Source organism: Cricetulus griseus, chromosome X (genome assembly GCF_003668045.3).
Source record: "Cricetulus griseus strain 17A/GY chromosome X, alternate assembly CriGri-PICRH-1.0, whole genome shotgun sequence".
In the NCBI taxonomy this organism is placed as follows: Eukaryota; Metazoa; Chordata; class Mammalia; order Rodentia; family Cricetidae; genus Cricetulus; species Cricetulus griseus.
The window spans coordinates 38,191,186-38,206,222 of NC_048604.1; the positions used below are offsets into that span (position 1 = coordinate 38,191,186).

A 15,037-nucleotide genomic window follows, 5' to 3' on the forward strand; every position below is an offset into this window, starting at 1 on the left:
TGCCTGGACTTCCCTGAGTGATGGCCTGCAGGCAAGATGCTTTTGGTCATGGTGTTTATCATAGCAACAGAAAACAAAGTAGAGCAGCTTCCTTAGGTTAACTATACTGTTGTGAAGTGTTACAGTGTTTAAACTTGATGAACACAGTCCCGAGTAAAAATTTGCAAATCTGAGGATATTGTTATATAATATTCATAATGAACTGCAATGACTTTTATTTAATAGGTTGCAAGTAACTAATCTGGAAATAGTGACCTTGTTTAGAGTTTATCTTCAGCAATAGTTCATTTTTCTAGGTTTATATTCCTGGCCAACAAACATTTTAAACCATTTAAAATGATTTCTGGCTGTTATAACATTTTATTACAAAATCATGGGAAATATTTCTTTTTAGGAAGAGTGACTACAAATTTAAGGTAGGAAATTAGTGTTTGACTTGTGGTCAGCTGATGGCTTTTTTTTTCTTTTTTTTTGATTTTTTTTTCTAGACAGGGTTTCTCTGTGGCTTTGGAGGCTGTCCTGGAACTAACTCTTGTAGACCAGACTGGTCTCAAACTCAGAGATCTACCTGCCTCTGCCTCCTGAGTACTGGGATTAAAGGTGTGCGCCAGCAACGACCGGCCCAGCTGATGGCATTTTTAAAAGGGTTTATTTTATGTGTTTGAGTGTTCTATCTGCATGTATGACTTTATGTTGGAAGAGGGCATCAGATCCTCCCATAGATGGTTGTGAGCTACCATGTGGTTGCTGGGAATTGAACTCAGGACCTCTGGAAAAACAGCCAGTGCTCTTAGCTGCTGAGCTATCTCTATGGCCCCAACATTTTTTAAGCCAGTCAAACTTGTGATTCTTTTGCCTCAGACCCCTAAGTGGTAGGATTGACTTCCTCCTCTTGGGTTAAAGAAAAGAAATGGTAGTTCAAAGTTGGACGGTTAACTCATTTGGCTTGTATGTATATGACCTTCCTGTATACTGATTTTGTAAGGTGTCCTTACAGAATTTGACCTTGCAACAAGATGTTGTCACCTACAACATTCATGTTTGAGAACTGCAGGATTGAGTTACAGCAACAAAAGGCAAATCCAGTTCATAATGTATACGATTTTATATTAGGTCAGATTTATAACTATCCTTGCTCACAGAGGTTGCAGATTGTATCCCCTGCTTGGAGTTTCATTCTTGGCCAGGTCTGCAACCATGTTGTGTGGTTGCTGGAGCATCCCTTCCCTGTGGTTTCACTGGCACTGCCCCAGCGCTGCTGAAAGACAGGGTTTTTACCTGAACAGGGCATCTGGCTCTCAACCTCAGTGTTCTACTTTCAGGCATAGTGGCCCTGGAAACTGTAAAATAAGGACATCAAAAGATTTACTATTCTTTTAAAAAGTCCAGTCTCGAGAGAGCCTTCGTGGTTATGAGCTCTTGCAAAGGGGATCCCATTCAGTTCCCAGAATCCACATAGCAACTCATAGTCTTCTGTAACTCCAGTTCTGGGGGATCAAGGCCCTCTTCTGATCTCCATGGGTATCATGGAGCATGCAAATGGTGTACAAACATACATTCAGCCAAACCACTCACTAGCATAAATAAATATAAATCTAAAAAATAAAACTAAGTGTAACTGCAAGTCACGCACATAGCCAGCTGAGCTCAAGTTGATGCACAGTAAGAGAGAGCATTTCACAACATCCTCTTGTGGTACTGACCTTGGCCTTGCTTTTGAAGAAGGGTAAGCAATAGATTGCTCCATACATCTGAAAAGACAAACGACCACCTTTTACTGCTGTTGACATCAGTTATAGATGCTTCAAAGAGTATTGAATTACTGCCTGCTTTAAAGATGCCATATTTGAGATGAAGTAATCACAGACAGAACTGCAAAGGGATGTCTTAAAGGCACTTTTCATTGTTGAGCCAGTAGAAGCTAAAATGTATTAGGGATTTATGGGCAGCATTCACCAGGGTGAGATGCCAACACTTACTGATCGCTGTATGTGGATACATGGCTCACCTTTCTCAAATAGGTTTTTATTGAGATGGAAGAAGGCTTCCCCTCTGCTTGGCATTTTTTTTTTTTTGTTTTTCGAGAAAGGGTTTCCCTGTGGCTGTGGAGGCTTGTCCTGGAACTAGCTCTTGTAGACCAGGCTGGCCTCGAACTCACAGAAATCCACCTGCCTCTGCCTCCCGAGTGCTGGGATTAAAGGCGTGCGCCACCAATGACCGGCCTGCTTGGCATCTTTTAGTAATCTGCCACTGCTTTTAATCATACAATGCCAGTGCTTTACTCTTTGAGCTGTGCCCCAGCCCTAAGCTTTTATTTTGCCACTCTGGATATGTGTCTTATAGTAAAGCATTTTAAATACTTAGGTAATAAAACCTCCTTGGATATGTTCCACCATGGAGCTAACCTGTTCCAAATTTTACGCTTGTTAAAATAGTATAACCAGATGGGAGTGTTGTTTATAATAGTTGGCTAGTCGATCTGCGAGGTTGCCCGGGGCCTTTAAGCTTTGACTGTGGCTTTTTGAGATGGCATTTTTCATTCTATGCTCTTTCAGAACCTCACATTCATTCTTTGGTATGCATGTTTTCAGGGCTTGACATTTAATGCAACTTTTAAAATAACAATTGATTTTTAAGCTAGCCCGATAATAGCAGTTGCAGTCTAACTGGATACTCAGAAGCTATTATGAATAACTTCAAAAGTCCGTGATCATTTAGTTGGCTGAGCAAATTGTCTCATGGGTGGCCTTCTCCTGTTCTACCTCTAAATCTGTGTTAGGTTGCTGTCTACCTAAAATGTTTATTGAACATTAAGTTAAGTTCCATGAGTGCAGAGCACAGCTTATGCATATGGAATATTTCTTTTTTGTATTTTTTTTTCGGCGGGGGGGGGGGCGTTCGAGACAAGATTTCCCTGTGGCTTTGGAGGCTGCCCTGGAACTAGCTCTTGTAGACCAGGTTGGTCTCGAACTCACAGAGATCCGACTGCCTCTGCCTCCCGAGTGCTGGGATTAAAGGCGTGCGCCACCAACGCCCAGCCTAGACTATTTCTTGAACAAATGCTTGCACATGCATCTGTAACCACTAAGGATTTGGGGAACTAGATGTTTTTAAAATAAATGACGGTCACTGACTTAACTTTTAATTCCTCCCCTACTCAACTCTTCATGTAATGGTGCTCACAAACTAAGTCAGCTGATCCTTAATAATTTGTTTCCTGCTTCTGTAAACTTGGTGTAGTAGGGTGGTATTACTTGAGTATTTAATGGAGAACCAATGGTATAATTGTCTCCACAATTTTGTGTTATAATGTTAGAAACTATGATAGCCCTTTTCTTATAAATTAAAAGTTAGTGTATTTTTAAATATGACATTATTGCTGATCTTATTGCTTTTACATGGGCATTTTAAAATTTTGAACTATATTGAACTCCTAGGAAATGTGTGATAGATAGTCTGTGTATAATTGGTGCTCTCAGCACTAGTACTGCCTTACTATATGTGTATGTTAAGTTGGACCATTTAAATTTGCGGTTTTAAAAATTTTGTATGTAGTGAAGTTCTGACTGTCATGTTCTTTTGTGATTCACCCTGAAGTTTGCAAAGGCTGTCCAGGTTTTTCTGATCTCCCTTTCTCCACTCACAGGAATCTTTAGGGTGAAGAAGTGTTAGTAACCACACTTACCTTCCACAAGCCTCTGATGGACAACGACCTTAAGATGTACTCCTGTGACTAGAGAACTTAACCTTGAACGTGTTACCCATCAATATAATAGAAATAGATTATGCAGCCTTCAGGTTACGCCTTGTCAAATAGCCTGATAGCTGTGTCAAGGGTTCATTTCTCTATTGGCTAGCTAGTGATAGTGGTGCCACCTAGTGGCAGTTTATAGACATGCAGCTACTTCCCACCATTTCAAATACTTTTTCCTTCTATGTTCGTGGTTTGATCTTCTATTTCTTTTCTCCACTCATGACACTAATGCTTGAAGGTTTCAACTGATCTTCAAGGAGCTGAACACTAGGTGTAACGTGCCTCTGATAGTCTAGTTAAATAAAGACTTTGGAATATGAGACATGACATTAATAAAAAGTGTGAACATACTGAGCAGATTCTTGTTTGCTCTGCTTTATGAAGTTATGGTTCTTCTCATAAAAGGGCCTTCATTTTGTATTTAAGAATGTAACACTTCCTGTGTTGAATAAAAAGCCTTTCAGTATATGAGAAGAAACATCCTCTAAAGCTGTGAAGAGACACATGCTTCAACCTAGCACGAAAGGTGCAGCTTAGAGATCCTTTCTTGATTTCCTCTCACTATCCTCTGACTTGAACTTTCATTCAATATTCATTTAAGGAATACTTACTAAGAATCGACATAGGGGGTGCTGGAGAGATGGCTCAGTGGTTAAGAGGACCTGGGTTCAATTCCCAGCAACCACACAGTGACTCACAACCTCTGTAATGAGGTCTGGTGCCTACTTCTGGCCTGTAGGTATATACTGTGCATAATAAAATAAATCTTTTTTTGGTTAAAATAAATAAATCTTAAGAAAAGAATCTACTTGGAGCCAGCACTGCATCTGTATGGGGTCCGAGTGGTACTGAGGTGATCAAGACCAGTATGACCTCCATGTTCAGTGGGAGAACCAAAGCAGAACAAAAACCTAGAGGAGTTTAAGTCAGTGCTCAAGGATGCTTTGAGGCCCAATGTCCATTATACATGACATAAATGGGCAGTCAGAGAAGGTTTCTATCAGTCCTGCTTAAATTAAGACCTAAAGGAAGCCAGAAAGAGTACAGAATATTGATGGAAGAGGAAAAATATGTTAGAAAAGGAGGTGAAAAAGGAAAGTTAATACTTTTGAGAAATTTAAAGTTCTAAATGGCAAATACTGTGTATAATAGGCATGTTCTTTCCATTTTATAGTTGTGGCAACTGGAGCTAAGAAGTCACCTCCCTCCCTTAAGTGGCACAGCCAGCAATTGAAGATAGGCTGTCTAGTGGTGGCATATTGACCCTTGCTTGCACAGGCTGCACTGGTGTGCAGTGTTCTGTGGGAGCCTTAACCTTGGACAGATCACTCACTGCACCTGTCAGTGGGCTTTTCTTACAGTTCTTCATATGCTAACTGTTAGGCTGCACTAGAGACCCTGGTTCTTTGCATTCCAGCAACTCCACCTATAGGCCCTGAACTAGTTTATAGACATCCAGATTTGGTTTAGTCTTTTGTCGTTGGCTGGTTGTCAAACAAGCATTATTTGATATGCATTGCTAAGGTTTCCAGAAAATTATAGATGGGAAATTTTAGCTGGTTATGTATTTTTACAAAACAGCACAGAGTGTGCATTACTTACAAAGGTGCAGAGCCCTTGTTTGATTATTAAAGTTAACTTGGCAATATTTTTCTGATTTTTAAAGTTAAATTGGAACTCATTTTCAAAAATAGGAGTATTTTTAAACCTATATGAATATTACAGGAAACAAACTATCGATGGAGCTATTCCTTCCCCTGCATCTGATTTATTTTATCTTAAATATAAACGTTTCTTTCTCTTATTTTACATGTCAATCCCAGTTCCCTCTGCCTCCCCTCCTCCCCTATCCTCTAACTAACACCCTACCTATCCCATACCCTTTCTGCTCCCCAGGGAGGGTGAGCCCTTCCATAGGGGGCCTTCAGAGTCTGTCATATCTTTTGGGATAGGGCCTAGGCCCACCTCCATGTGTCTAGGCTCAGGGAGTATCCCTCTCTGTCCGGATGTGCTCCCAAAGTCTATTCCTATATTAAGGATAAGTACTGCTCCCTACTACAAAAGGCCCCATAGATTTCCGAGGTCTTCACCCATGTTCATGGGGTTTGGATCAGTCTGATGCTGGTTTCCCAGCTATTAGCCTGGGAACCAAGAGGTCCCCCTTGTTCAGGCCAGCTGTTTCTGTGGTTTCACCAGCCTGATCTGGTCCCCTTTGCTCACCACTCCTCCCTCTCTGCAACTGGATTGCAGTTCAGTTCCGTGTTTAGCTGTGGGTGTCTGCTTCTGCTTCCACTTCCAGCTGCTGGGTGAAGGCTATAAGATGGCGTATAAATCAGTCATCATTCTCATTATCAGGGGAGGGCATTTAAGGTAGCCTCTCCTCTATTGCTTAGATTGTTAGTTGGTGTCAACTTTGTAGATCTGCAGACCGTTCCCTAGTGCCTGATTTCTCTTTAAACTTATAATGGCTCCATGTATTATGATATCTTTTATCTTGCTCTCCTCTATTCGCCCAACTCAAACTTCCTGTTCCCTCATGTCCTCCTTAAATATAAACTTTTAAGATGAGGAATTTACTTCAATTTGAAGTCAACAAATAATGTGTTATTCTGGATTTTAGCTGGATTACAAATACTCAGTTTTATATAAACTAAATTTGTAGTAGATTTTGGAAGACTGGAGTGTGTGTGCGCATGTGTACATTCTTGCATATAGAGAGAAGGGGAGCTGGGCGTTGGTGGCGCACGCCTTTAATCCCAGCACTCAGGAGGCAGAGGCAGGTGGATCTCTGTGAGTTCGAGGCCAGCCTGGTCTCCAGAGCAAGTGCCAGGATAGGCTCCAAAGCTACGAAGAGAAACCCTGTCTGGAAAAAAAACAGAGAGAGAGAGAGAGAGAGAGAAAGAGAGAGAGTGTATTTAAAATAGCTAGTGCTCTCATTACTTACACACCACACATGACTATGGATTCAAAGAGGAGTGTGTACCTGGAAGTGTTTTGTATAGTGAAGGCTAGCTTTGGCTACTGTGACCATACATCCTTATTTGTTGTATGTGGGAATCAAAGTAGGGGACTACTAGAGACATCCTAATACTATTTTTCTGAAAGAGAAGGAGTTTGATCCCACTCTCTGGAGACAGGTGTGTAACTCAGTGACAGTTCTCAGCAATCTGTGAAATGGGATCACCCTAGTTTTAGTCCATTCTCGATGGATCATGGTTTTGGATATAACTTCTCAAGTGTGTTGGTCCCGTGCAGTTCCTTATAAGCAGTTTTCCTTTAACGTGGGCATGCATTATTTAGTTTTGAGTAAATCTCTTGTGTATTGCAATAAAATCATGTGCACAGCACTAGTAATCCTTTCATAATTGCGAGGATTGTGAACTTCCTGCAGCAAGGCCCTGTTGAGGTTATTACAGGACACTTTCATAGACATGTTGGCCTTACAGGAAGTGAGATTACTTAATGATATTTTATTGTTGCTGAAAACATTTTGAAATGGAAACTTTGAGGCACAGAAAAACTCAGTGTTTTCTGAGCCCTGCTTTGCAAAGTCAGACATGTCTTGCAATTGTTTGGACCCTCTCAAGCAAGGTAAGGTAAGGTGAGAGCTCCAGAATTTGAATATTTGTTCCCAGAGGCCAGATGGTAAACAAGAGGATTAGAGTTTACTATGGAAATTCCATCTCTTCAAATACCCTCTGGTTACCAGTGTAGAAAGCGACAGTCTGTGTTTAACCCCCCCCACACACACACACACACTAAAAGAGTAGTTCTTAGAGGCTTCATAGGTAGGGGGATTGGGTCTGGTCAATCAACTAAAAATGTTTTCATTATGGAATAAATGAATGTATGATGTGCCACCTATCAAGTATTACGCAGTATTTGTGCTCTTGTTTGTTTTAATAGGAAAGGTAAATAGAATTGTGGTATCCACAGAAATGATTTATACTTTCAATTGTGTGTGGAACACGTCATGATTGTTGGTTTTCTGATACTGTCTGTTCACTTAGTGGCAGTTAAGATATTTCTGGGGGTGACTCGTGTAGAACCAAAACAGTGGTGTTTTTTTTTTTCTTTCTTTCTTTTTTGGCTACTACTTATGAATTTGTGCTGAGGGATGCAACTAAGTGAATTGCAGCAGCTTTGTACCTTTGTTACTCTCATCTTAGGGTAGGGAATGGCAAGGAGACTTAGGCTTAGCAAAAGCTTAGCATTATAGTTATAATAAGAAATCTTATGTTTGTTTGACTTTCAGTCTGGTTTAAAAATGGACGTATCAGCTGCATGGTAGTGGTGCACTCCTTTAGTCCCAGCACTCAGGAGGCAGAAGCAGGTGGACCTCTGAGTTCGAGGCCAGCCTGGTCTACAGATTGAGTTCCAGGACAGCCTGGGCTACACAGAGAAACCCTGTCTCAAATAAACAGAAAAAATCAACCTGGCTTCTTTTAACTATCACTTATTCCCATGCGTTGGGTGAAACAACTTTGGGGACATATTGTCACTTATCAGCACACACTCATAGTATACATTAGAAATAACTGAAAGACTGTTGCTAGGTTTTTACCTTCATTAGTGATACAAGGAATACCTTCTCCGTAGAAGCTTTAAAGAGTGGGAAAATCAATGGCTAAAATGTAAAACGCCACAATCTAGATACTTCCATTTTGGGGTATTGCTTAGGTGAATTTCAGAGACTGTCGTACTTGAAGATTCATCTTAAATCAGTTTTATTTCACATGCCTTGGATACTTTCTCAAACACACAAACACTATTCTTTAACAATGGGGCATTTGATGAGGTATTTGATACCACAAGTAAGTACATCATTATTTTACCAATGTTCCTTTGTGGTCTTTCTAGTTTTCTTGTATCTCTACCACAGGGATGGCTGTACTTCACTTTCTTTTTTATGTGTGTATGTGTGTATCTCCATTTCTCCTTATTTTCTAAAGACATTCCTAGAAGTATAATCTTAACAGGTCATGAGATATGACTTAAGACCTCTTGCTACACATTGCCAAATTCCTTTTTGTAAAACATGTGCCAATTCATACCCTTAGCACCCTTTACTTTTTTCTTTTTTTGAGACAGGGTTTTTCTGTGTAGCCCTGGTTGTCCTGGAACTCACTATGTAGACCAGTCTGGCCTTGAACTTAGAGATCTGCCTCCTTGAGTGCTGGGATTATTGCCATACTTAGCCAAGTTTTACCTTTTCCCACACTATATAAAGGTCCTTTTTGTTTGATTTGACAGCACCAATTTCTTTTGGTTGGCCCTGCTTTTGCTGAAAGTATAATGTATCCTTACCTGTCTTACTAAAAAATTATTCCTGCAGAACTGGAAGTAGATGTTCAGTACTGTAAGTGCTATACTGTAAGGCACTGGTAGTCTCCTAGGACACTTTCAGAACCACAGGAGCAGGCTGTAGTTTAGCTGTAAGACCTTGTTTCTAAAGGTTGTATTTTTCTTTTCCTTAATCATTTACAGAGGAAACTGCAAAAATTTTCCTCCACAAGCACTCATGTTAGTAATTTCTATGATCACACCTATTAGGGTGTGTGTGTGTGTGTGTGTGTGTGTGTGTGTGTGTGTGTGTGTGTGTGTGTGTGTGTGTCTGTCTGTCTGTCTGTCTGTCTGTCTGTCTGTCTGTCACTTTTTATGACTTCTGGATAAAAAATGGCTCATATTTTATGGCAGGCCATGGTTGTAGTAGTTTCTTTCTCACCAAGCTCTATTCACTAACAAGTACTTCTTGAAGTACTTTATTCAGCGATTTAGTATTTTAAATAAAAGCTTGGGAAGTCCAGGCTTGTCCATGGTATCAGGACACTCCTTGAATCAACTTGTTAGGCAGATGCTTGGCAGTTCAGTGCCTGCTGTTTCTCAGTTGATTGTCTAACATATTTGAGCTGCTGTTGTGAGGTGATGGCAGTGTTCATCTCTTCAAAGCTTCTGTCACCTATTAGGTGCTTCAATACAGTCAAGCTGGATTTGCCACTGATAGCAGAAGAAGTAAAGCTCCCTCACGTAAAACTGTCTTAAGGAATGTGAACTGTACAGACTTCCTTTTTTATTTATTTTTATTTTTTTATTGAGCTATACATTTTCCCCACTCCCCTGCCCTCTCTGTATAGGCTTCTAAAGGAGAAATGGGTAGACTTGTTTAGCATCTTCATTGCTATGCATGCTCCTTTGGATTCACTGTAAGTTAGAGAGTTGTTACAGCTACACAATTGTTTTACAAATAGACAATAATTAATATCCACTCTTTTAAAGGTTCTGAGGCACGATTGGTATATAGAGTTGAATGTATTTAATGTGTGCAGCTTAAAAAGTGTACACTGTAAAATGGTCACCATAATCTATAAATAAACTGATCCAGCACCCCCAAAGTTTTCCCATCTTATTATTTGCATATGGCTGACAAAACTACTTCACAAAAGTTTTCTCTGCAAAATTTTTCACTGTGTGAGACAGTATTGTTATCTGTAGTCACCATATTGCAGAATAGATCTCTAGGAGTTATCTTGTATAACTGAAACTTGCTGTCCTTTGACTACTACAACCTTATTTCTTCCTCAGATCCTGGTAAACCACTGTTCTCTCCTGCTACTACAAATTTGGCTCTTTTTGAGTCTGTACGTAAGTACTGTCTCATTTGGTGCTTCTATGCCTGGTTTAGCATACTTCCATGCCTTGATAAAACTGAGTTCACCTTTTCCATTCTAAAGTTTTGTTCAGGTGTTGCATGGCCAGTAATTCCAGCACTCAGAAGGTTCGGGCATTAGGATTGCCAAGTCTGAGGCCAGTCAGGCTATATAGAAAGAGTACCTAAAAAGGAAAAAAATTACTTGCTTTGTCTTTGAAGTCCCTAACATTGTTAGTAAGGAGTGGAATTTGTCTACAAGAAATTTATCTTCCTGTCTCAGTTGAAGTCTGGAACTTGCCTTGTAGCTTAGGCAAATCTATATCTAGCTGTGTACTAATTAGCTGGGGGAGAAGTTATATAAGTTTATAAGTTATATAAAATGAGATGCATTTCTTTGGGCATTCAGGGCGGGTACATGCCTTTTAATCCCAGCACTAAGGAGGCTGACGCAGGCGGGTATGTGTGAGCTCAAGGCCAGCCTGGTCTACAGAGCAAGTTCCAGGACAGGCTCCAAAGCAATAAAGAGAAACCCTGTCTCAAAACAACAAAAACAAAACAAAAAAACAAGCAAAACAAAACTAGACTGTCAGTAGAGCTTAGATAATATAGATATGGCTCTAGCATATAAGTAAATAAGGCTTCAAACTTGATAAGTGTACATTCTATTAGAATACTGTAGATTTAGCCATGGAAAGAAATATTGACGTTGCCATGATATGCAATACATATACACTTTCAGCATGAAAAATAAAACATCAGAGTCAACACTAAAGATTTTTGTTTAGTTAAAATGAAGTCTCATTTTTTCTAAAATATATCAGTAACCTTTTGTCTTAAGTATGTTTTCAAAATGTCTGCTGAATAGAATGTTAAAAAACAAAACAAAACAAAAAACCCTACATAAAAAATAGTTTCAAACAAATGAAGGTTGCTGTGAACTATGAGGAAAAAAAGTAATGGCACACACAAGAAAGTTAGTTTGCATTATTTTTTGTCCTATAAAACAGTTGATCCTGTTTGCAAGACGATGGGATGAAGAGGTAATAAGCCCTGGCTTGTGCTCTTTAGATCATAACTCAGGGTAATACCATTCAACTTAAGGACTATTGGAGAAGACAAGCTTTAGGAGTTCAGAGAGGAGCAGGCATTTTACCTTGGGTCCATGAAGGTATTCCTAATAAAGGTACTTTACGGGCACAATTCTGGGTAGAAAAAGAGGCCTGAAGTAAAGTCTCTAAAATAAGAGCACTTCCCCAATAGGGGATGTTAACAGTTTTTCAGGTAGTAAATGGTTTCTTTGGGGCATGGTTCAAGAAGATGCTTTTTGCTTATTAAAGTAACAAAGTATTACATCTATATTATTATAGACTATTTTGCACTGCTGATACAGATGTTCTTCAAAGCAATTTGTAGTATATATCAAAACTCCCTACCCACATTCCTGTTGTCACCCCAAAAGATAGATGTGTGGCTCAGAAATCTTTTTTTCTAGACAGGGTTTCTCTGTATTGCTTTGGAGCATATCCTGGAACTCACTGAGTAGACCAGGATGGTCTTGAACTCACAGAGATCCAGCTGCCTCAGACTCCCAAGTGCTGGGATTAAGGTGTGGGCCACCAATTGGCTCAGTAATCTTGATTTAGGAAATACAGGGAAGAATTTTATAATCTTGAAATGAGAAGATGAGCTGGGAATCATAAAGCAGATATCTTACTACATTAAAAAAAAAAACACCTTTGTCCAAAAAGCACCCAAATTGAAAAGCTAAAACTGAGGGCAGCAGATGCAGAGACCGCAACCAAACACTAGGTGGAGCCATAGGAACTGAGCATAAACCAGGGGAGGAAGGATTGTATGTATGAACCAGAGGGGTCAAGCACAGCAGAAGAACACAGGCCACAGAATCAACTAAGCAGTGCTCATAAGGGCTCACAGAGACTGAAGTGACAAACACAGACCCTATATGGGTCTGAGGCAGGTTCTCTGCATATACCTTATGGTTATGTAGCTTGCTGTTCTTGTGGGACTCCCAACAGTGGGAGAGGGAGGGGAGAGGGAGAGAGGAGGGGAAGGAAAGGGGGAGTGGAGAGAGAGAGAGAGAGAGAGAGAGAGAGAGAGAGAGAGAGAGGTCTCTGTCTCTGTCTCTTTTGCCTGCATTTGGGACCCCTTTCCTCCTACTGGGTTGCCTTGTCCAGCCTTGATATGAGGGTTTGTGCCCAATCTATTAGGCCATTTTTAGTGGCTATCCCTGGGAGGCCTGCTCTTTTTTTTTGAAGGGAAGCAGGAGGAGTAAGATCTGGAGGGAAGAGGTGGTAGGGGGAGAGTCGGGAGGAGTAGAGGGAGGGGAAACTGGTTAGGATGCAAGGTATGAGAGAAAGAGTAAGATTTTGAAAAAGAAAAGCTATGCCAAGAAAAACATATACAATATTTCAGACAAAAAGATCATTTCCTTAATATGCAAAGGACTCTTGAGGAATCAACAATGAATACCCAAGTAGAAATAGAAAATTGGGCAAAGGACTTGAACGAAAACCTAATATAAGAAAAGAACGAAGTGTTGAATGAACTGCTTTAGTACATACATAGTTCAGTGTCGGAGAGGGTATGGGGAATAATCACTGATAGATTATTTCTGGGAACATAACGTGGCATCTTCTTTTTTTAGAGAAACTGTTCATTTTCTGAATATTTTTTAGGCATTGACAAAAATGTACAAAAATAGTATGGGTCTTTCACCCAGCTTCACCCAATATTAACATTGTACACAAACATCACACAATCGTCAACACTGTTAATATTGGTAAACTCTACCAGTCAGATCATAAAGGAATGTTTCTGCTGATCTCTTTTTGGTTTAGTTTACAGTCTAGAATCATGTTGCCTTGTTTTGTCTCTTATTCTCCTGTTACCATGACAATGTCTTTTTAAGTCCTCTTTGCTAGAGCTTGAACCTAGTCTCTTGTGCTTGGAAGGCAACTGCTAGATCACTGAGCTATGTATCTCCAGCTTCCCAAAGTTGATATTCTTCAGCTTCCTTGTTGAATGTCCTCAGTTTGGACTTCTCTGGTTTTTCTTTTCTTTCTTTTATCCATGACATCTTGGAATTATTCAATTTGGGCAGAATTGCCTTGGGAGCACTGTGCTCTTTAAGATGCCTCATACCAGAGGACAAATGATGATATGCCTCATTGCTGTCTTGCCAAACTACTTTGTTGAGGTTTTGCCACTGTAAATTCCTGTTGTTTTTTCTTTCTCAGAACACTGGAAATGAACTTATGTATCAGGCCAGAGCTTGTGGGATATGTTGATACTTCCTGTAACTAGTGAAGGTAGCTGTCATCAATTAAGGTAGTGTCAACTGGGATTCTCTAGAGTAAGATTTTTATTTTTATTGTTTGGTTTCTTTGAGACAGGGTCTCACTATGTAGGCCTGGCTGAACTGGAACTTTACATGTAGACCAGGCTTGTCTTGAACTCACAAGAGATCCACCTGCCTTAGCCTCCCTAATTTGTATGCCTCCATATCTGGCTTTTGTTTTTGTATTTATAATAAATATTAATGTTAGATTTTGTTTTATCAATATGTATTTGAGACCATGTAGTATTGAGTTTCTGTTCTTTCTTTTTTTCTTTTTTTTTTTTTTTTGGTTTTTCAAGACAGGGTTTCTCTGTGTAGCTTTGGAGCCTATCCTGGCACTCGAAGGTCTGATACTGATACTGATACAGGTCTGATACTGTAGACCTGGTCAATATCTGGAAGGTAGGACTTAGCATCTTTTTTTTTGAGACAAGGTTTCTCTGTGGCTTTGGAGGCTGTCCTCTTGTAGACCAGGATTGTCTCGAACTCACAAAGATCCACCTGCCTCTGCCTCCCGAGTGCTGGGATTAAAGGTGTGCACCACCAATGCCCTGCCTTTTTTTGTAGTATTGAATTTCAACTTCCAAATTTTTCCTTTTGGTGCTGGCATTCACCAATTTGTGGATATGGGCAGTGCCTGTGCGGTCCAGAAGAGGACATCGTCAGATCCCCGGCAACTGTAGTCACAGGCAGTTATAAACCACTCAATGTGGGTGCTAGGAACTGAACTCAGGCCCTCTGAAAGAGCAGTAAGAACTTTTAGCCACCACTGGACTGTCTCTTCAGCTCCCACGTATACATTTCTTATTTTATGGAAAATTTGGAAGGCATGAAATTACAAAAGCATACAAATATTAAAACAGCTAGATTTAATATTTGGCATAAATTTTGTGCATATGTAAAACTCAAACATGTATTCCATAATGGGGCCATAATTGGTTTGGAGATCAATATTTTAAAGCTGTGTTCCAGTATAGGGGGATTTTTTTATTCACAGCAATTATTAGAGGATTATCTATTTCCCTAATTGTGGTAACCCATTTTTGTGGGCCTTTAGTAGGATTCAGCCAACTTGCCAGGTTTGTACTTGAGAAGGTGTGTATGGATTGAGAAAGGGCAGGTAAAGATGAAAAGAAGACAGAGACAAAGGATAGAGTCAGGAGGGAAATCCAGTGAGTACTGAGTACCCCAAGTTTATTCTTCAATATTAAGTACCCTAACTAAAAGGGGGAACACGGCAGAAGACTTTGATTATCATGTATAAGGAACAAACATA

At 40.0% G+C, this 15,037-nt stretch overlaps 1 protein-coding gene across 9 annotated transcripts in view; it reads left to right on the top strand.

Annotated features, from left to right (window-relative positions):
* Positions 1 to 15,037, top strand: part of Acsl4 (acyl-CoA synthetase long chain family member 4) — a 74,723-nt gene that overhangs the window by 14,610 nt on the left and 45,076 nt on the right. For 3 of the 9 annotated variants that reach the window (XM_027433637.1, XM_027433640.1, XM_027433643.1), the window contains exon 2: positions 10,337 to 10,396. The exons of 3 other annotated variants lie outside the window; for them this stretch is intronic. The gene's annotated coding sequence lies outside the window, so the exon portion shown is untranslated. The remainder of the gene's footprint in view (positions 1 to 10,336; positions 10,397 to 15,037) is intronic. 3 more of the 9 variants (XM_027433639.1, XM_027433642.1, XM_027433645.1) reach the window with 1 other exon arrangement.